The following is a 21,560-nucleotide window of genomic DNA, read 5'->3' as shown; positions in this document are numbered from 1 at the left end:
CTTGGTTTCGTTAACTATCTGATCTCCTATTAGGAGTATGTTATATTGTGCAATGTGGTGCTCAGTTAATGTTTGGTTCATTTGTTGTGGTGTTTAGTTAAGTGCTTGGTTCAATTATGCAATGCGATGTCCAATTATCGTGGGTAGAATTTTGTATTGTTGTGCATGTCAGGAATAAATCAAATTTCGCTGCACTTAGTACATGAGAAACATATACAAGTGCTATATTTCCCAGTACTTAATCATGCTTGGTTTGGATAAATAGGTTTTCCATGTGGCTTGAGTTAATCCGATGAATCTGCAATGTGCTTATTTTTCATCAACTTATTTTACTGATAGCATGTGAACCCTTACTTAACGTAATGACTAACTACCTTATATGTGTTGCAGGGAAACAATGGGAAGCACTGAGGTTTACAATCAAGGTTAGCACATGCATGGTCCCTTGTCTAATAGCACATTATTGTGCAATTGCAGGAACCATTCTAATATTTTGATTTTTAACAATTTGGTCTTGCACATGTAGGTCCTGCTGTCACAGGTTTTGACCCACCGTTCGACCCTTTTTGCATATGGGGAATGAGTTGTCCATGAATATCAATCAAGTCAAGAAACAAAGAAAGATTGTTAGCATAAAGAAATTAGCGACAAAACAATAAGATCTTTGTCTGCACAATGAAGAAGACATCAGTTCACCCAAGATGGTACTAACTATTATACCTTGCCTTTTTATTCCTTTGCCCCATTTCCAATATAGAAAAGATATTTATGCACATGCTTGTTTTCAGGCCTTTCCAAAGCAGTTCACTGATGATTACCTCTCAAACCACCTCTATGGCCAGGAGGCAAGGAAGGTTTTCATACAACATCCACGGTTCAATATTGAAGTGTTCCAAAAGAGGACGAAGGACGGACGATCAATCATCCACAGGCACTGACCTAAAGTTGCAAAGACATTCAACATGAATGAAGGCTCAATATTCGCCTTCTGCTTCAGTAGTTTTCTAGATGAGATGCATTTGTCTATATACCATCTATGATGCTAATTTTGAAAGGTTCTACATGTTGCATGTGAAACTTGGTGCTGGTGCAGCTGTGTAATGGGGTAGCTGAGTGCTAAAGCTATATCATGTTGTACTCTGATCTATTTCAATTATGCAATCCTACTTCCTTAATAGGGAAATGAAATATATTATGTGCTTAATATGAATGTCAATTAGATTAATAAATGGATTATTAATAATAGGGCAATTAGCCTTCTAATTGTGTTTTTCTATTGCAAACGGTTATTGAGAAAATACCATGGGCGGTGACCTCAGGAAATGCACATAGTTTATAGGAATATACCATGTTGGATCAATGAACAATCACACACGACCTTCTCTTGAAAACTGTTTGCGTTAGGCCACCTTGCGCAAACATTTACCACATAAAAACTATGTGTGATGGACAGCCTTTGCCACATAGTTTCTTCTACACACCGTGTGTGATGCATTCATTAACGCAAACGATAAATTTGTTAACATTGTGTGCAATGGCAACAGTATCACAAACGATTTAACGGGGAAAATTGTGTGTGATGTACCTATGAACGGAAATTTTTTCCTTGGAGCGACTGTGTGGGATGTACATAAGAACAGAGGCATTTAGCGGGGATTGACTGTGTGGGATGTACTTGCGACCGGAAACAATTTTGCCTGTATAATCGTATTTTTTAGCTCTACTGTATGTATTACCGTATTTGAGCACTCACCAGTCGCACACGACCTAATTTTGCCGAGCATGTGTGCCAGGAGGGCATATCCCCGACGGTTTTTGGGTCGTGTGGGAAGGACCCCCTATCGCCCACACTCACTTGGCGGTAGTTCCAAATGCCATCACGGAAAGGGGTTAAAAACCATTTTTATAGCACCGATGCATACTAGCAGAGGTCTTCCAGCATAAGTGGATCTTCATGGATGCCCGGCGTTCCACGCTCGGCTAGAGATGCCGACCGCGCTGCCGATGCCGTTGGATCGATGGGCTCATGAGAAGCTCACTGACCCCTGGGCGGAGCAGTTTCTGGAGAAGGTGATGACCGACCTGAAGGCGAAGGAGCTGACAGGGGCCATGCTTGTTAAGGAGTTCCTAACGCAGTGCCTGGCTTCACTCCAAGCGCGCTCGCGCCCTTTCTGGAGCTTCAAGGGCGCGGAAGACGCCCTCCGGCTGCCCCCGGATGATCTGTGTGACAAGGAACTAAGCAAGGCCGTGCAAACCTTGCTTGAGAAAGACTAGGGCCGTCCCCCCAGAAACCTATCTCCTGCTATACCGCCATGACGACAGGGAGGATGTGGCTGCCACCATGCCTGTCTTCAACGAGCAAGGGCTCGTGCCATTTAAGCCTTCCCAACACCTTGGCTCCCCTATGCCGGTGTCCTCCGACGAGTCCAAGGAGGAGGAGAAGGTGGACTCAGAGGCAACTTTGGAGGAGGTCGGGGAGACCTCTCCCATGCGGCAGAGCGAGCTCCTCCGTGTCCTTTCTGATGAAGATGACGCTGACGAGCACCCAGTTAGGGAGTCGCCACGCTCCAACGGTGTCTCCACGAGGGCCGGGGGCACCCCCCCTGAGGAAGCCGAACCAGGGGACCCCAAGGGAGGACAGGTCGGTGTTGCTTCTTCGGGGCGGCGCCTCCACTTTGTCGCCGGCCGCCACCATCGCGCAGCCGGCCGCACACTCGTCCGCCCCTAAGAGTGCGGCGATGCCCTTGCCCAGGAAGCTTGCGGGCATTGCGCTCCTGGGCAGGAAGAGGGACTACATCGTCAAGGACGTGTATCTCCTTGCCTTTGCTATTTGATCTTGATGCAGGGCTCAACATCTTCATCTTGATGCCAGGCTGATGTCGGCGGAGAAAAGGAAGAAGGAGGATGCCGGAGCCGCCGAGGCCAAGTAGCCTGCTGTGGCCATGAGGACTCCAGTGCAGAAGGACGAGGCTCCCTCGCGTGCACCCATGGCAGGGTTGTCCTCCCGAGGCTGAGGGGCCCAGCCTTAGGAGAAGACAGCCCCTGCGGCCGAGCTGACTCCAGAGGCGCTCGCCCTCAGCATGCCTACTGATGACCCAATGGATCCGGAGCCCCCGGCCATCCTTGCTGCTACTGCTTCACCAGCCCTGGAGCTAGTGCGGTTTGCTCCCCCAATCGTCGTGCCGGCGGGCCGTGGTTCTTCTGCCGTGCCCGGTGCTCTGGAGGAGGCCTTCTCTGCGTCGAACCAGCTCCGGGCCCCGACCGGAACAGGGTGTCGGGGCACCTGGAGCTGGTCTTGGGGTGGCTCCAGGCTGACTCATCCGTTAGGGCAGCCTGGGGCCAGGCCAAGACGGCCGCAGAAGAGGGCCAGAAGGTGGCCGACATAGCCGCAGCCTCTCATGACGTGGCGTTAAAGGACACAGAGGCCGCTGAGGAGCGTTGCCATGGGGCGGAGGCCAAGATGAAGACCCTCCGCGATAAGCAGGCCGACCGGACCCGCCAGCTCGAGGAGCAGGAGGAGAAGCTGAAGACCCGAGAAGCTGCTATCGCCGACCATGGCACTTAGCTGGAGCAGGCAGCCCCGTAATAGGCCACAGAACACGACCGCCTGGAGAAGCTGAAGGAGGAGGTGGAGGTGTCCTAGGCATCCCACACCAAGCTCGTCTCCAAGGAGAAAGCTCGACTGGAGGCCAGGGAGAAGCTCCTTGTCGCGGCTGAGAAGACGGTCGCCGTGGGGCGCGCCCCTTCGACTCCCTCGAGCTAAGGTCCCGCAAGGCACTGCAGGATCTCTACGGGAGTGGTTACAAGAAGCCGTTGGTGACTCTGGAGGAAGGCCCCGCCGAGCTGCTCCTCAAGCTTGTCACAACGCTCGAGGGCATCAACATCGGAGTGGGCCCCATGGTGGAGGGAGAGGCCCGCGCGCTTTCTACCTTGGCCGCGACGCACATCTTCAACTACCTCTATCTTCGGGATCCCATCTTTGACTTTGGCGCCTTGCTTGAGCCCGTGGATCCTGAGCTTTACACCACTGCTGTCGAAGCCATGAAGGATCAGGTGGAGGCCCTACTATGGAAGTTCCTCACCGTCGACCCCGTGATCGTGGCTGACGGCAAGGACGGCGGCGACGTCGTCTACGACTGGGCTCCCCAAGTGGGCGTCGGTGGTGTCCATGGCTGAAGAAGAGGCTTTGATGGCGGCGCTTCCTCCTGCAATAGTATCGTGCCTCGTGGAGGCGTAAGAACTTATGCTTGGTACTTTTAAGAGACAATATGTTTTGTAATAATTTGCTAACGCTCCGCGATTTCCTTTCTGTTTGCTTTAGTGTTCTACATCGGTAGGGCCTGGCCCCGCGCATATCTCAGCCGTCGTTGGGTCATCCGGATCCCCAGGATGAGACCAAGTGGTGAGGGGCTACATGACCAGTTAGGCTCCAAAGGCGCGATGCTCAGGAGTCCCCCTTGACGTACAAACATCCCTCAGGAAGGAGATGCGAGAGTAGGTCTTAGCATTCCGCGTCGGCCGGGCCCGGCCTCGCGCATACCTCAACCGCTGTTGGTGCGTCCGGATCACCAAGACGAGACCGAGGGGTGAGGGGCTATGTGACCAGTTAGGCTCCTGAGTCGCGATGCTCAGGAGTCCCCCTTGACATACGAACAAACCTCCATACCTTTCCTCGTCGGGCTCTCGCTTGGGGGGGCGCGAAGACCAGGTCCGGGGGACCTAGCGAGCTGGCGTATGCCAGGCATGACCTGAGTGTAGCCCCCATGCCCAGCCCCCTCGTGCAACTCTCCTGAGCGGAAAGCGGCGCGGTGAGGCTGAGCACCGGGCCTGGTGGCTTTTCTGAGGTTAATGCAGTCGTGAGGCCACCCTCAGTTGTTTATCACCAGCGCGGAGTATGGCGCTTCCGCTCTTGCACGGGCATAGCCGCTCCTTGATCATGTCGACTGCCAGCGCGGAGCATGGTGCTTCCACTGCTACATGGGTGGGAGCTCCCTCTGAGGGGAGACTCCGGGGCATGTACAACCCCGCCCTGACACGTGGCTTGCACGGCAGGGCTAGAGGAGGTGTGTATGGGCACTCGTGAGCTAGAGCGGGACTCACGAGGCCCTACCTCAAGGCGGGATGCGCCTGAATTTGATTTGGAACAATTGTGATAGTCTTGTGAGATGGTTGGACAACCTGCACCGAATGAATCTCCTAAGGTTACACATGATAAGGCCAAACACCAACGACCCCAGGAGGTAACATGAACGGGGACGGCCCACCAGACAGAGGTCAGCCGTTGGGTTTGTCGATGCTGCAGGGAAGGACCCGAGCACATATGTCGTGCCTAGTCTTCTCATGCGAAAATCCCGAAGAAAGACAACTGGCGCGCAACTCTCACAGTGGAGAGGCACCGGGTCGCGCGCCCTAACTTATCCGCCCCAAATTAACTCATGCGAGAACAAGGCACCAATGACCATGGGATGTGACGTGCACGGTAGCTGGCCCACGAGCCAGAGCTCAGCCACTTGGGTTTAATGACGCTGCAGGGACATACCCGAGCACAGATGTTGTGCCAGTCCTTAATCATGAGGCGATCGAGGGTGGGTTTGCAAGGGCGTACAACATTCATGGCATCGAATCACCAGCCAGACAGGTGATAATCATAAAGCAACTCAGGATCAATGGGTAGAGCCAGTTCTGATAGATGCAAGAAGGATACATGCCGCCGAGACGGACCCATGCAGCTTGGGCATAATGTAGCCCGAGGGGGCCCAATTGGACAAACCAAAAATAGTGTCACCTGGCACCATTGCTGAAGATGTGTTGGAGTAGCTGAAGACGCGTGCTGCAGGAGCCGCTCCTCATGAGCCGCCCAGGTGCTGAACCTCGGGAGGCTCTGGTGGCCTGGGGGGCTCACGAGGATCCATCGCCACCTCTGATAGGATTTCCCGGTGCCTGGCCTCCTGAGCCACCAGGAGGCCCCGTATGTGGCGCTGATGCACGACAGCCTTGTTCAGTAAACCGAAAGGCATGCGAACATAGCTGTCAGGGGGGCGCTTGCACCGACCGACGTGGGATGGCCAGAAGAGCTCCTGAGATGCGGCCTCATTGAGCATAGGGATGTTGACGCAGGCACGCAGCTCACTGTCCTCGCTGGGGCAGTGAGCTATGCCGGGTGGTGGGTGACGGTCGCCTCGCATAGCTCTTGCCTCCTGAAGCTCCTTGATTGCCTTGTAGATGAACTCCTCAGCGCGTGGCGCCTCGTGCCCTGCTCTTTCCTCACGGAAGCGCGCGTTAAAGCACGCCTCCACATGGTGCCCGAGCGCCTCCCTCGTGACACTGGCTAGGTCAGAGGCCCTCCAGAGGAGAGCCCCCGAGCCTAGCCTGAGAGGGGCGCTGGGCATGCCTTCCTATGCGAGAGAGGGACGCTCCCCGTCAGTGGTCGCAGGGCTTGAGGCAGCGCTGCCGGACACCCCACCCTCCTGAGGTTCTTGGCGGAGCAGCTGCTTCTTCTTCTTGGGGGCAGCCTCAGGAGGGTAGACAGTGCCCTCGTCATCTGCGTCCTCGACCACTGCAGCTTGGTAGGCGCGCTCAAGAGAGCACACTGTGTCCTTCTCCTCGCAGGTGACTGTGATGATGCCATAGCTTCCTGGCATCTTGAGGACATTGTAGCCATGGTGGGTCACAGCCATGAACTTGGCCAGGGACGGGTAGTCGAGGATGGCATTGTACGGGAGGCGAATGTGGGCGACGTCAAAGTCGATGAGCTCAGTGCGGTAGTTGTCGCCCTTGCCGAAGGTGACTGGGAGGCGGATCTTCCTTATCGGAGTGGTGGAGCCGTCGGTCACTCCTTTGAAAGCCCAGGTAGGCTGCAGCTGGTCATAGTGCACCCGGAGTCGGTCGAACGTCTCATTCGAGAGAACATTGAGCCCCGCACCGCCGTCGATCAGTATCTTCATGACGAGCACGTTGCTGACGGTAGGCGAGCAGAGCATTGTGAGGGCACCGGCAGTTGCCGCACACTTGAGCTGGTTGGAAGAGTTGAAGGTGATGGTGTACCTGGACCTCCTGAGTGGACGGGTTGCCTCGAGCTTGGGGAGGGCTGCGTTCACCTCATGCGCGAACTGCTTGGAGATGCGATGGAAGGCTGGGGCCTGAGCGCCGCCTAGGATGCAAGCGATGGCACGAGGCTCCTGAAAGCCCCCAACCCCCTCGTCTTGGTGATGGTCATCATTCCTTATTGGTGGTGGCGGCAGCAGGGGAAGGCCAACATTGCCCTGATAACGGTCCTCACGAGGATGATCTTTCCAGGTGCCCTCACGAGACTAGCCCTGCCAGCGGTCCTCACGAGGCTGATCGCGCCACTCCTGGCAAGGGTCGCGGCTGTCCTAGCGTCCTCCGCCTCAGCCTCCTCCGCGGTCGTAGCCTTGATCATTGCGCTCGCGGCGATGATCGAGGCGCCCACCGCGGATGGCCCTAAGCTCCTGGCAGTCTTTGGTGTTGTGGTTGTGCATGTTGTGGAAGACGCAATACGGGCGGGTGCCTTTGGATGAGTCAGGGTGGTCTCATCCATGCTTCATCTCCCGTTCAGCCGCAAGCACGGCTGGTCACTTGCGCTTCACGTCCTTGGCCTTGGTCTTCTTGTCTTCTGGGTCAGCCTCAGGGAGCTCGAGGAGGGAGAGGCGTCCCTCCTCAGCTCTCGCACACTTGGTTGCCATGTTGAACATCTCCAGAGCCGTGCACAGGTCCTCGTGTATGGCGAGATCCTCCTTCATCTTGACGTCGCGGACGCCATCAGTGAACGATGAGATGATGGCCTCATCCAACACCTTGGGGATCTTGAGGCTGACACTGTTGAAGCACTGGATGTACTTCTGCAAGGTCTCTCCTGGCTGCTGCTTGATGCGTCGCAGGTCACCTACCGTTGGTGGGCGGTCGTGGGTGCCCTGGAAGTTGGCAACAAAATGCTCTCGCATCTCGTCCTAGGAGGAGATCGATCCCGCAGGGAGGTTCAGGAGCCAGAAGCGCATCGTCCTTGAGGGCCATGGGAAACCAGCTCTCCATAACCTTCTCATCGCTGTTGGCCGCCTCAATGCTCAACTTGTAGAGCTGCAGGAACTTGGCAGGGTCGGGGGTGCTTTCATAGCATGGAGGCAGGTTAGGCTTGGACTTCCCTGGCAAGACAACGCTGCGCAGCACCAAGGTGAACGCGCGACATCCATCTGTTGTCACGGGAGCCCTCCGTGGAGGCGAAGCCTGATCTTGCCGCTCGTGCGCCACCACCGTAGGCGGCGCGCGGTCTTGACGTGGTCGCGTTGGGAGCGCACACGCCTCTTCTTGCGGCCGTTGGACCACCTGGCAGCTTTCTTCGTCGCGGGTCGCACCGTGGAGCCTCACGCCTTGGCTCGATGATGGCGTCCTGCTTGGAAGGTGGAGGAGGTGCTCCATGTGCTACGTCACCCATGGCAGGCGGAGGGTGAGGAAACGAGCGAGATAGTGCAGGAGACTCTCTGGTGGCGCCGACGAGCTCGGCGATGCAGTCCAGCTAGTCCTCGTAGAGGTCGTCGATGGGGCGATAGCGCAGGAGCTTGCACGCCATGAGCAATGCAGCCCGCGCGTTCGCCGACGCGCGACAAGCATGAAACGATGAAGTGGCCCCGGGGGTCAGCGAATGAGTAGTGGTGCATCCACCCCACCGCATGGAGGGTCGCATCGATGAAGCCTGCTGCTCATGGACAGTGGGGCCGGTGGCAGCGTTGGCCGCGGGCAACAGGGAACGGCGGGGAGCACCGTCGCCAGTGGGTGCCATCTAGGCGACGCGGGCGGCGAGGGCGGCCTGGTGCTCAGCACGAACTTGAGTAGCATCAGCCATGGAGATGGAGAAACGATGGCAAATCGACTGGAGGAAGAGAGGCTCCGACGCCCCCAACCTGGCGTGCCAAATGTCGGATTTCGGGTTCCACAGACCCTTGAGAGGTTAGAACTCTGGGGTGCGTGTGGAGAACTCAACCTCTCCAGTCTGCCTACTCGCCAATCTCATGACCTATCTCTACGAATAGGAAGGAAATGGGACACATCAGTTTACCCAGGTTCAGGCCACATTGCGGTGTAAAACCCTACTCCTGCTTTGTGGTGCATTGGCCTTGAGGGGCTGAGGATGAACTAGTACAATGGGGAACAACCTTAGGAGGAGGTGTGTTCTTGTGCTCGAGTGAGCTGGTGGGTGTGAGAATGATCTGAATGATTCCCCCTTTCTACGGTGGTGGTGTTTCTCTACTTATAGTGGCCTTGGTCCTCTTCCCAAATGAAGGCGGGAAAGGATCCCACAATGGCCAAATTCGAAGGGAGACAACTAGTACATGCTATACTGACAAAAGCAGTTTTCGCCTGCAAAAGCCTGTGGCCTTCACGCTGTGGTGGGCTCGGCGATGACCTCCATCCTGCCGTCCTAGTGGTCTTGGTCTTGTTGCACGGGAATGGAAACCTTTGGCTGATTCCTCGGGACTCCGCGCCTGCGCTTGCTTGTTTAGCACCAAAGAGGAAACTAGTGCCCTGCGCCCACTGGCGCCCGCCAGGCCTTGGTCGTCATGGCTCACGTCATCCGAACCTCACGAGGTGAGGCTTGCATAGAAATCTCCGCTCCTCACGAGCCAGCCTGAGGAGGCCGCTCATCATGGAGGTCTTGGTGTCATCCGGCTCGCGAGGCTTGGTCCCTCGCGAGGGTCTTGAGTTTTTGATGCTGAAGGTGGGACGTACTCGGTCGTTGATGACGCCACACCGTGGGCCGCAGGCAGGTGATACGTCTCTGTCATATCTACTTTTCCAAACACTTTTGTCCTTGTTTTGGACTCTAACTTGCATGATTTGAATGGAACTAACCCAGACTAATGCTGTTTTTAGCAGAATTACCATGGTGTTATTTATGTGCAGAAACAAACATTCTCGGAATGACCTGAAACTTCACGGAGCAACTTTTGGGAAAATATAAAAAATACCTCCAAAAGATGAAGGCCACGGGGCCCACCACCTGTCCACGAGGGTGGGATCGCGCCTGCCCCCCTACCTCGTGGGCCCCCTGGTGCCTATCCGACTCCAACTCCATATATTGTGTTTCGGGGAGAAAAAAATCAGAGAGAAGAATTCATGGCGTTTTACGATACGGAGCCGCCGCCAAGCCCTAAAACCTCTCGGGAGGGCTGATCTGGAGTCCGTTCGGGGCTCCGGAGAGGGGAATCAGTCGCCATCGTCATCATCAACCATCCTCCATCACCAATTTCATGATGCTCAGCGCCATGCGTGAGTTATTCCATCATAGGCTTGCTGGACGGTGATGGGTTGGATGGGATCTATCATGTAATCGAGTTAGTTTTGTTAGGGTTTGATCCCTAGTATCCATTATGTTTTCAGATTGATGTTGCTATGACTTTGCTATGCTTAATGCTTGTCACTAGGGCCCAAGTGCCATGATTTCAGATCTGAACCTATTATGTTTTCATCAATATATGAGTGTTCTTGATCCTATCTTGCAAGTCTATAGTCACCTATTATGTGTTATGATTCGTTAACCCCGAAGTGACAATAATCGGGATACTTATCGGTGATGACCGTAGTTTGAGGAGTTCATGTATTCACTATGTGTTAATGCTTTGTTCCAGTTCTCTATTAAAAGGAGGCCTTAATACCCTTAGTTTCCGTAAGGACCCCGCTGCCACGGGAGGGTAGGACAAAATATGTCATGCAAGTTCTTTTCCATAAGCACGTATGACTATATTCGGAATACATGCCTACATTATATCAATGAACTGGAGCTAGTTCTGTGTCACCCTAGGTTATGAATGTTACATGATGAACCGCATCCGGCATAATTCTCCATCACCGATCCATTGCCTATGAGCTTTCCATATATTGTTCTCCGCTTATTTACTTTTCCGGTGTTATTGCTACCATCACTACAAAATACCAAAAACATTACTTTTACTATTGTTACCTTTTGCTACTGTTGTCGCTACTATCATATTACCTTGCTACTAAACACTTTGCTGCAGATATTAAGTTTCCAGGTGTGGTTGAATTGATAACTCAGCTGCTAATACTTGAGATTATTCTTTGGCTCCCCTTGTGTCGAATCGATAAATTTGGGTTGAATACTCTACCCTCGAAAACTGTTGCGATCCCCTATACTTGTGGGTTATCAACAGGCAAGTCTAGGTACCCCCGTTCCCAGAACACCGACACTCCTGCTAGGGGAGGAACGCCGTCGTCAAGCCTCGCTCTGTGGAGCGAGGTACCAGCAGGCGCTGCAGTGGTATCACGACCACAACGTCCGCACCAGGAGTCTCGAGGTGGGTGACCTCATCCTGAGGTAGGAGCTCTCGCCCATGTGGGAGGGCCCGTTTAGGATCGCCCATGTCTCCAGGCATGGCGCCGCGCGCCAGGAGACACAGGACGGGGTCCCCATCCAGAACGCCTGGAACATCCACCATCTCCGAAAGTACTACCCACGACCAAGGTCCCGTGCCTGTGAAGATATCGCTCATGACACTCTCACATAATAATGAGTTGGGGATGTGCACGCCCCAGAGTCTCCCGAGTGCCGCCCTTGGGCCTCACAGGGGCTCCCACCCACGTCCTAGTGGATGCCCCATGTTCCGCGCTGGCGGGAAGACAATAAGACTAGTCTGGGTGCCGGACGCGGCTTTTCTTTTGCTTGATTTCTATAGCTGGTCTTCGACTTCTTGAATGAAATTTGGAGTTTTCGTGCCTTTCATTCGCAAGGGTTGGAAAATTTCTTCCTTTTCTCTCTCCATAGTGTTCTCCATTTGAATCCTTGTCTTAGGAAGAGGGGAAGTTGCCCGTCGCTCTTTGTCACGCGCCCCGTGCGGGGGCCAGGTACGGCGTGTGCGCCTGGGCTCACCTGCGACCACACCTTGATAAAAACCTTGCCGCCCCACCTTTGGAGCCTTAATCCTCGCGGGACGCTCTCAAATGAGCTCACGGGCATGCACGCCCTCTTAAGTCCGTGCCTCCGGGCATCGCGACATGGCATACTACCCACAACCGCCCCACGCTTGGGGGCTTGCACAAGGTATGACACCTCATTATGTTTTTCAAACCCTGCAGCCACATGACGCCTTCGGAGGCTCAACGATCCTCGAGTTTTCAAGAAGGAAGCCCTTCGAAGCCTCACCGCCAGCGACGCCGCCGTCTGCATCGTCCTCGTTGTCGATGTCGCTCTCTGGACAGCAACCCAGGCGCCGGATGTCTTTGCCAAAGACCCTGACATAGAGGGTCGCGACGACGTCTGTAGCGACCCGACCTCAGACGGTCAAGTCTCTGTGCTTAAGTGTCATCCCTGGATCCGTATGCTGACACACACAATACTCGAGGACTTATAACAGAGGTAAATCACATGTATAAAGTAACATAAATACTATTACCTCAATCCAAATAGCGGAAGTAACAACAAGGTTGTGGATTCCCATCAACACCAACGGTAAAGTTGAGTGTAGAAATCGTAACCCTAATGTATCACTTACTCGTCGTAAGATATCCTACAACATGAGACGTTGCATCCACAAAGGGTCGGTACATTGAATGTACTAGGAAATTCACATCATAGGACAATGCTGAATAATAACTATCACTACATGCATATTTTGCTGGTGGAAAGCTCTAAGTTTATTTTTGCATAAAGCCAATTTTTCCCTACCTCAAAGGAATAAATTTTATTTAACTACTAAGTTGTTGAAAAATTATTGAGAAGGTTCCTCCAACTCAATCCCAATTAAAACTTAACAACCCAACAAATTAATTTAAAGTGATGAGATCCATATGATAATCTAAGAACCAGATACTCAAGATGTCCATAACCGGGGACACGGCTAGTCATGATTAGTTTGTACACTCTACAGAGGTTTGCACACTTTTCCCCACAAGACACGATCTACTCCGTTGGATTTCTCGCACTACATGGTGTTTGAGAAACGGATGACCGAGACACAGTCTTTCAGAAACATTAACTCTTTACTCTGGGTGGATAGTTACACCTACTTTTCCCCTACATCTGCTAGCCCGCCACTAAAAGAGGTCATGCAACATACTCAACTATGCTAGAGCGCATAATAGCTTGTGGCTGCGCACAGAAGTTTCTAGCATGAATAATCTTATGATCCCTTTGAGTCTGGGTGGCATTCCATAGGGTAATCACACGGGTCCTCAGGGATCCCCTTGGGCAAGCATTGGGTTCTCCAGGTGCCCGGGCAGACCACTGGGTGCTCCAGGGTGCCCCTACCATTCCACCCAGATGTGTATTAAAGTATCCACCTTAAGTTAACCATTAAATAATAACACTCACATCTGTCATGAATCACACAACTAAGCCACGTCTACGAGCTTAGCAGAGCAGTATGAGCATAACGTAGAAGTAACTCCGAAAGTTTGAATGTAGGACAATAGGTTCCTACCTCATCAACTACTTCCTAGTACCCACATGTTATCAAGTCCTAACTATGCAGCATTCGAGGGTTGAAACTAATGCATAAAAACTGGGTATGAAAGGGATATGATCAAAGTGTGAACTTGCCTTGTATAGTTGATGAAGATGATTCACACTCATAACTCTTGATAGTTCTACTCATCACAGTCCGATCAATCTATCGTGAGCAAGCAATAGTAGCCACACATAAGCAATCACTCAAAAGATCGAGAAGAACGAAGAAGACAGTTCGGAAAATATCAAAACCAAGCAAATAACTCTTGCAACATAAAACAATTTCTAACAGTACCAAAATTATGTGAATTTGTCCTTATCAGAAATTTTAGATCAAGAGCTTCGATTTGCAAAAAGAATCAACTAAATCAGAGTTATAAAACTCAAGTTATGATCAAAAGAAGTTTGAATATGAATCTGAACAAATTTTGAAATTTGAAAATTTCAAAAAGTTGATGTGACAGGTTCACTGGATAGGTGAAAACAAGACAAAACTATAGGCGCTGGTTTCATCTAATTTGGATGAGTGAGTAAAAAGTTATGACTATTTGAAAAATCAGGGCCAAGCTGTTTTACGGAAGAAAAATAGCTACGGCTAAAAAAATCTAGATCTAATGTATAAATACATAGACTAATTGATAATCTAATTATTCTACCGTACTAGTATAGAAATAATAAACTACGGAAGTATAAAGAGAAAAAAAGAAGAAAGATACCTTTACAAGGCTGAGAAAAGACGATTTCGAAGAGAGGAGACAATTTCCTGAAGTCCCGCCGAAGAGAAAAAATATATTTTTATAATGAATCTAGTCAAACCAAAATATTAATTTAACCCAAATTGGATGATTTTTGAAGGCTCTATGGATCTATATTTGTAGGTGGAAAAGAGGTTTAAAGCCAAAGGCTAGGCAATGTGGGACTAAACATACACGTATGTAGATGAAATTTGAAAAAATCATGGGCTAAAAGTTAGGCCCCGGCCGCGCACTGTAGTTTATTTAAACAAATTCGGTCAAATAAAAAAAGGCTGGCTGGGCCTGGCCCATGTAGGAGAGAAGAGAAAAAAATAAAATGATGGGGCGCCCGATGCCACTATGCTGCGCTCGAAGGCGACAGTTAGTTTCATGCACACGCGCAGTTTTTTTAATAGAAACAGAAAGAAAAACTAAATAACGGAAAATAAAATAAAATTTTATATAGGCATATTATATATCAAAATTTTCAGAAAAAGATTTTCTACCACATGAATTTTTTTCTAGCGTTAAATAAAATCCACAAAAATTTATATAAAGCAAGGAGTGCTACTGCTCTAATAAAATCAAATAAAAATCAGTTTAAAATACCAAAATGATTTCAAATTTATTTCTCTCCAATTTTTTGTTGTAGGGAATCATTTTACCCTATTTTCCATATGTTCTATTTTTGGAGAAAACTAATTTAAATAAAATCCAAATAACTCCAAATTGAAAGTAATATCTAAAAGGACTCTAAATTTGATTCTTTGAAACAACCAACTCATATTTCATATAATTTGAAGAAGTCATTTTATCTTCTCTCATGAAAATCATTGAGTTGCTTAAAGTTTCTGAATTTGAAAATATTTCCAAATAAAATTCAAAATCTTTTCGAAACCCTTTTCATTTAAATAAATGGAAGAAGTCATGTGATCTTCTCTCTAGGGTTTTGTATTTGAAAAGAATTTGAATTCATGGAGATCATAAATGTAAAAATGAAAGTTTGGGAAAGTCCTTTTATTCCCTCTAATTTATCTTTCAAAAAGTTTCGAATTTCACTCAATTTCACACAAGCAATCAAGCAAAAAATCAAAACTATCTATTTATTATAACATTCCAAAATTTAGAATTTTGGGATGTTACGAACCTACCACCCTTAAAATGAATCTCGTCCTCGAGATTCAGAGAGGCTAGAAAGAAATAGGTTAGGTTTGGGGGTCTTCTCAAAATCCATCGATCGTTTCCGGTGTCTCGGGTGCTACCACTCTTAGAAGCATTGTTACGGTCCCATCAAAATTCATATACTCCATCCTTATTCTTGACAGTGCCGGTCTTCTCAGATTCTCGGGAAAGTTCCTTCCCTAGGATCTTCTGGTAGTGGCATAACCTTTATCGCCATTCTTCTGTCCTTTCATCTTGGTAAGGTTATTCCAGGACTCGGTCTTCATAGCTGACGGGTCTGGCGCCAATACTAACTATCGATATCTCATGGTGGTCAACAATTTATGGTTTCTCCTGCAGGAAATGGGTTTGGGCTTAATTCTCACCATATGACCTATGATTGGCAATAGCTGCCTTGTTCAAGGGAAAATTTTCCTACCATTATAAGGTTTAAACAAGGTTTTGATTGTCGTATCTCTACTATAGGTAATTCACTCAGATTTACCATCCCATATAGCAAGGCGAATAATAAGAGTAAGTCGGTATGGTGATCAATCCATCCCGCACACAAATCATTACCCTGTATATGGTTTAGCGAATCTTGCATTTTAACACTCGGTCATCCTCACCAGCATTGCAGAATTTCTCTTGTCGATGAACCAAGTTCGGATAAATCCATGGATTCTCCAAGCCAAACAAACATCTATCATTTCCTCACAACTCTCGGGTTTTGCGTAAACTCCTATAAGATCGTCTGTTGATAAAATCGTAACTTCTTCCAGGGTTTTTCCTTCAGCAAGAATGTGCTTGCTTCTTGGCAGGTCCTGGGGCCTATGGGTTATGGCCCATCTCATCACTTGTAAACCTTGAACTCATCATCGGGGCAACTGATCATTATTCCAACATCCAACTTCTAGCATTCTTAGATACATCCAATTGTACCGTCTCCCTTCCTTCTATTGGTGCCAATCTAAGATGGTGATTACTCAAACTCCTCATGGAATTACAATTGCTCCTTATTGTCAACATTATACCTCCTTTATATCCAATATACTTCATCCCTTCATACTTCTTGGGGTATCCAACATATCGAGATAAAACTCATACTTATTTTGTCCAAGGTCCACTCCCTGGAATATCATTATCTTTTCCAGGGGTCAAGTTTCCTCGCAGGGTACTACCACCCTTAAAATGAACAAATATTCCATAGACCATATTTCTCATATCCTCGAAAATGGTCAAAATCTTCCTTCATACAGTCACTGCTCATAAAATCAAAATCTTTACCAATGATGCTAACTTTATTGATTCTCCAATTACTACAATCTCCTGCCTTTCCATTACAGGCCTCAACTCAACAGCTCAATATAAAAGAATTGTTCCCACTACTACTACTATATTTCTCACAGACACAACTAATTATCACAAGTCTCTTCTCCTTGGGACAATCTCTGGCAAAGTGCCATGCTTTATTACAACAAAAACATATTCCTTCTGACAAGTTTCGAGGTTTCCTTTTTGGGCAACTACTGAAGTACTGCCCCGACTCCTTGCACCTGAAATAGGTGATATGACTCAGGTCCTTCCTGGAATCCAATCTATTTATCTTCCTGGACTTCTCCATTCCAATCAGGGCTTCTATTTCCTGTGGGTCATACTCTACTTCCTCTATCGGGAATTCTACTAGATCCCCATTCAGACAATTCTGGGAGATGTGTCCTTCTTCTCCACATGAAGAGCATGACTTAGTGCATGGTTTAATTGGGTCTTCTTTGGGTGTGTCCTCCACCTCTTCCTTCACCACAGGTTCTTCTAAAATTTCCATGAGGGCTCCTTTCATTGCTTCTTTCTTCTGCTATATGGTTCTTTGTACCATGGGGTAAATGTGACACTAAGCAGGGTAGTGGGTAGTTCCTTCACACAAGAAACAAGTAATCTACCTAGTTGGGCATTCTTTAGCTGGGTGACTTCCTTGACAATTAGGGCATTCATCCTTGTGTTCTTTATGGTTGTGTCTATTTATCCACAAAGCTTGCATGCACAAGGTTTCTTCATATCACTTACATCAGGCTTCAATTTCTAGGACCCAAACCGAGACTTTGGCAAAGTTAACTTAAATTCTTTCCAAGTGGTTACTCCTTGTCATCCATTGATGGTTTGGTACATCCTCCACCAAGTAGCAGCACCTCTGTCAAAGCACTGAAGAGCATGTTGGACCACATCCTTTTTGGCTATAGTGTCACTCTTCATGTGACCTTCCATATTCTGAATCCATCGGTCCGTCTCCAATTGACTTATCGGTCCCGGAAATATGAGTTCATCTCCATTCGTCCTTTATTGGGTCCATGGGTTTTGGGGGTAAGATAAGAGATATAGAGAGGGGTACACACAATACAAACAATAGTTTTGAAGAGACAGATTTTTATTATGTGGTTGTCGGAAAAAAACATCAAACAAATGACAGCTCACAATCGTCACATCTAACATATGTATGTAAAAGGGTTTTGGTCTTCTAAAGGTTAATAAATCTTCAACATTGCCAAACTCTTCAAGTCTTGCTCATGTCTCCGATGACTTCTTCCGATCATGCTTGTCCTTCTCAAGTTCTTTTGCCAGGTCGTTTTTTGTTGACGCGAAGTCTCTCGTGACGTCCTTTAATATTCTGGAGTTGCATTTCAAACTTCTGGGTTTCAACATCCTTGGCATGAACCTTGGTCCCATTATCCTTCAGTTACTAACGAAGCTCAGGTATCTCGAGGTTTTTCTCCTCCCGATTGGCTACTTTCAGCTTCTGGGTCCCGAGTTCTTCATGAAATGCTTCCTTGTCTACTACGGCTTCCTGGAGCTCCATCTTAAAATTCTTGATGTACTACTCCAGATCCTGATGATACACCAGCTAAGTTTAAAACTTCATCTTTTGCTGATAGGTGCTCCATTCGCCCTTTTGTCATCCAATCCTTCCGAAGAAATGCATGCTTAACTCAGCACGGTGACAAATAGCATAAGCGGGAGATAACATCATGGATAGCCATGTCTATGCCCATGTCTCTGCCATGAGTTATCAGTCCATAGTTGATATCTCCTGCCTTAGTGTTTTTTTGACAAAACTTTGACTTTTAACACTCCATGTTCCGCTCTTTCTCCGACACACCTTGACCTCGAGTATTGACAACTTCAATAGTCTGATAAGTTCCATAAGGGTAGCCTTCCTAGGTCATACCAATCTGGAAATTCTTCAGAGCCTTCTTCTCCTAGTCTTCGGAGTCTTCAACCATTATAGTTTCCATAATTATAATGCTTGATAAAATCCTCTTTATTCCGAAGTGGTCTTAGTTGTCCGATATCTTGTACTTCTTGTTGTGGTCTCATCAGTCAAATTTTCAAGTGGTCAAAAGGGAAAAAGCGGTATGGTCTCACTAAAAGGGAATATTTGAATAAGCTCAGAAGAGAAGAGAGGTAAAAGATCTTTTTGAAAAGAAGGTTTTTTGAGAAAATCTTTCCTATGGGCTTGCCAGTTTCTAGGGTCACGTCCTATAGTCAACGTGTGCTCTGATACCATCTTGTAGCGACCCGACCTCAGACGGTCAAGTCTCTGTGCTTAAGTGTCATCCCTGGATCGGTATGCTGACACACACAGTATTTGAGGGTTTATAACAGAGGTAAATCACATGTATAAATTAACGTAAATACTATTACCTCAATCCAAATAGCGGAAGTAACAACAAGGTTGTGGATTCCCATCAACACCAATGGCAAAGTTGAGTGTAGAAATCATAACCCTAACGTATCACTTACTTGTCGTAAGATATCATGCAACATGAGATGTTGCATCCACAAAGGGTCAGTACATTGAATGTACTAGGAAATTCACATCATAGGACAATGCTGAATAATAACTATCACTACATGCATATTTGGCTGGTGGAAAGCTCTAAGTTTATTTTTGCATAATGCCAATTTTCCCTACCTCAAAGGAATAAATTTTATTTAACTACCAAGTTGGTTGAAAAATTATTGAGAAGGTTCCTCCAACTCAATCCCAATTAAAACTTAACAATCCAACAAATTAATTTAAAGTGATGAGATCCATATGATAATCCAAGAACGAGATACTCAAGATGTCCATAACTGGGGACACGGCTAATCATGATTAGTATGTACACTCTGCAAAGGTTTGCGCACTTTTCCACCACAAGACTTTATCTCCTCCGTTGGATTCCTCGCACTACATGGTGTTTGAGAAAAGGATGACCGAGACACAGTCTTTCAGAAATATTAACTCTTTACTCTGGGTGGACAGTTACACCTACTTTCCCCTACATCTGCTAGCCCACCACTGAAAGAGGTCATGCAACATCTTCAACTATGCTAGAGCCCATAATAGCTTGTGGTTGCACATGAAAGTTTCTAGCATGAATAATCTTATGATCCCTTTGAGTCTGGGTGGAATTCCATAGGGTGATCACACGGGTCCTCCGGGATCCCCTTGGGCAAGCACTGGGTTTTCCAGGTGCCCGGGCACACCACTGGGTGCTCCAGGGTGCCCCTACCATTCCACCCAAATGTGTATTAAAGTATCCACCTTAAGTTAACCATTAAATACTAACTCTCACATCTGTCATGAATCACTCAGACAATCCACGTCTACGAGCTTAGCAGAGCAATATTGTAAGTGCATCTAGTGCCACCCCTAGTTGGTTTTGGAGTATTGACGACAAACCTGGTTGAGGGACTAATGTGTTTGTGAGAATTGCAGGATAACACAGGTAGAAGTCCCTCATTGATTCAGTTTTCCTACCGGAGATGACCCCTAAAAATGTATGAAGACATTGAAGTCAAAGGTGGTATGTGAAAACATTCACATTGAAGACTATGACAAGAGAAGACATCGCATGAAGACTATGGAGCGCGAAGACTTAGTTGTTTTGTCGTTCTTTTTCTTCTTTGTTGAGTCATAGGAACCACCGTACTATTAAGTGGGGTCCAAGTGAACCAGTCAGAATGACTGAAGTGATGCTTAACCAAAATCCTATGTCTTCGAGCGAAGACAATGAGAGCAAATCTTATCCAGAGCTGGATAAGTCAGCTTTGCTTGTAGCTCAAGTAAAGTTGCCGTGTGTTTGAAAATCTGACTGTTGGAACACGTGTCAGTTCCTTAGTGACCCAGGCTCATTTTGGACAAATCAGGCCGGATTGCCTAGTGGATATAAATAGCCCACCCCGTACACCATAAATTGGTTGGCTGCTCAGAGTTAGTGCACGGCTTTTGTCGTTTGAGAGCAACCCTCCTCGAAGTCTTTGAGAGAGAAATCCTTGCGAGGACAAAGCCCTAAACACCCAGAGCTAAGAGTGTTAGGCATCACTGAAGTCTTCCTGTCTGTGTGATCTGATGACTTATTACACTTGAGGACTATGGATCCTCCAGCCGGTTAGGCGTAGCGTTTTGAGCATCCAAGAGTCATTGTGGATCGCCGGTGAACGAAGTCTATGAAGGTTTGGAAGTCTACCTTGAAGACTTACCAGAGTAATTGGGCGAGGACTGGGTGTCCTTAGCTCAAGGGGAATAAGGTGAAGACCCGGTCTTCTGAGTTGAATCTCAGCCTCCCTAACGAGACATACAGTTGTCACAGCAACTGGAAGTGGTCTAACAAATCATTGTCTTCAACGAGCCACTGGTTCTATCCTTCCCATCTCTTTATTTAGATTGGTCCTTGTGAAGTCATTGCCTGTTTGCATTATCTATTTGTCTTGACTGTGTGACTGCTTGTTCTGATTGGCTTCATACTATCTTCCATCCTGATCTATACTGCCTAGCTGCTATTAGTCTTTGTGCTTTCATTTCAATGAATACTTAACTATGGCTTGCTTAGTGTAGTCTACCTTCGGCTGCATGGTAATAGGTTTATTTCTATCATTCGTCTTCGAAACTTCCATGTTTTGAAGACTTTCATAAAAATTGCCTATTCACCCCCCCTCTAGTCGATCACTAGCACTTTCAATTGGTATCAAAGCAAGGTACCCCCTTGTTCTGTGTGATTCGGTTTAACCACCTGGAGTTTTAGCTATGTCGACTACAGGGATAATCAAAGTCTCCGCTGCATGCCCAGTCTTCGATGGAACTGAATATCCCTACTGGAAGAGTAAGATGTGCATGCATCTGGAAGCCATTGATGTCGACCTCTGGTATGTCG

This window comes from Triticum aestivum, chromosome 2A, assembly GCF_018294505.1.
Source record: "Triticum aestivum cultivar Chinese Spring chromosome 2A, IWGSC CS RefSeq v2.1, whole genome shotgun sequence".
NCBI classification, from domain to species: Eukaryota; Viridiplantae; Streptophyta; class Magnoliopsida; order Poales; family Poaceae; genus Triticum; species Triticum aestivum.
This window is presented reverse-complemented; position numbering follows the sequence as displayed.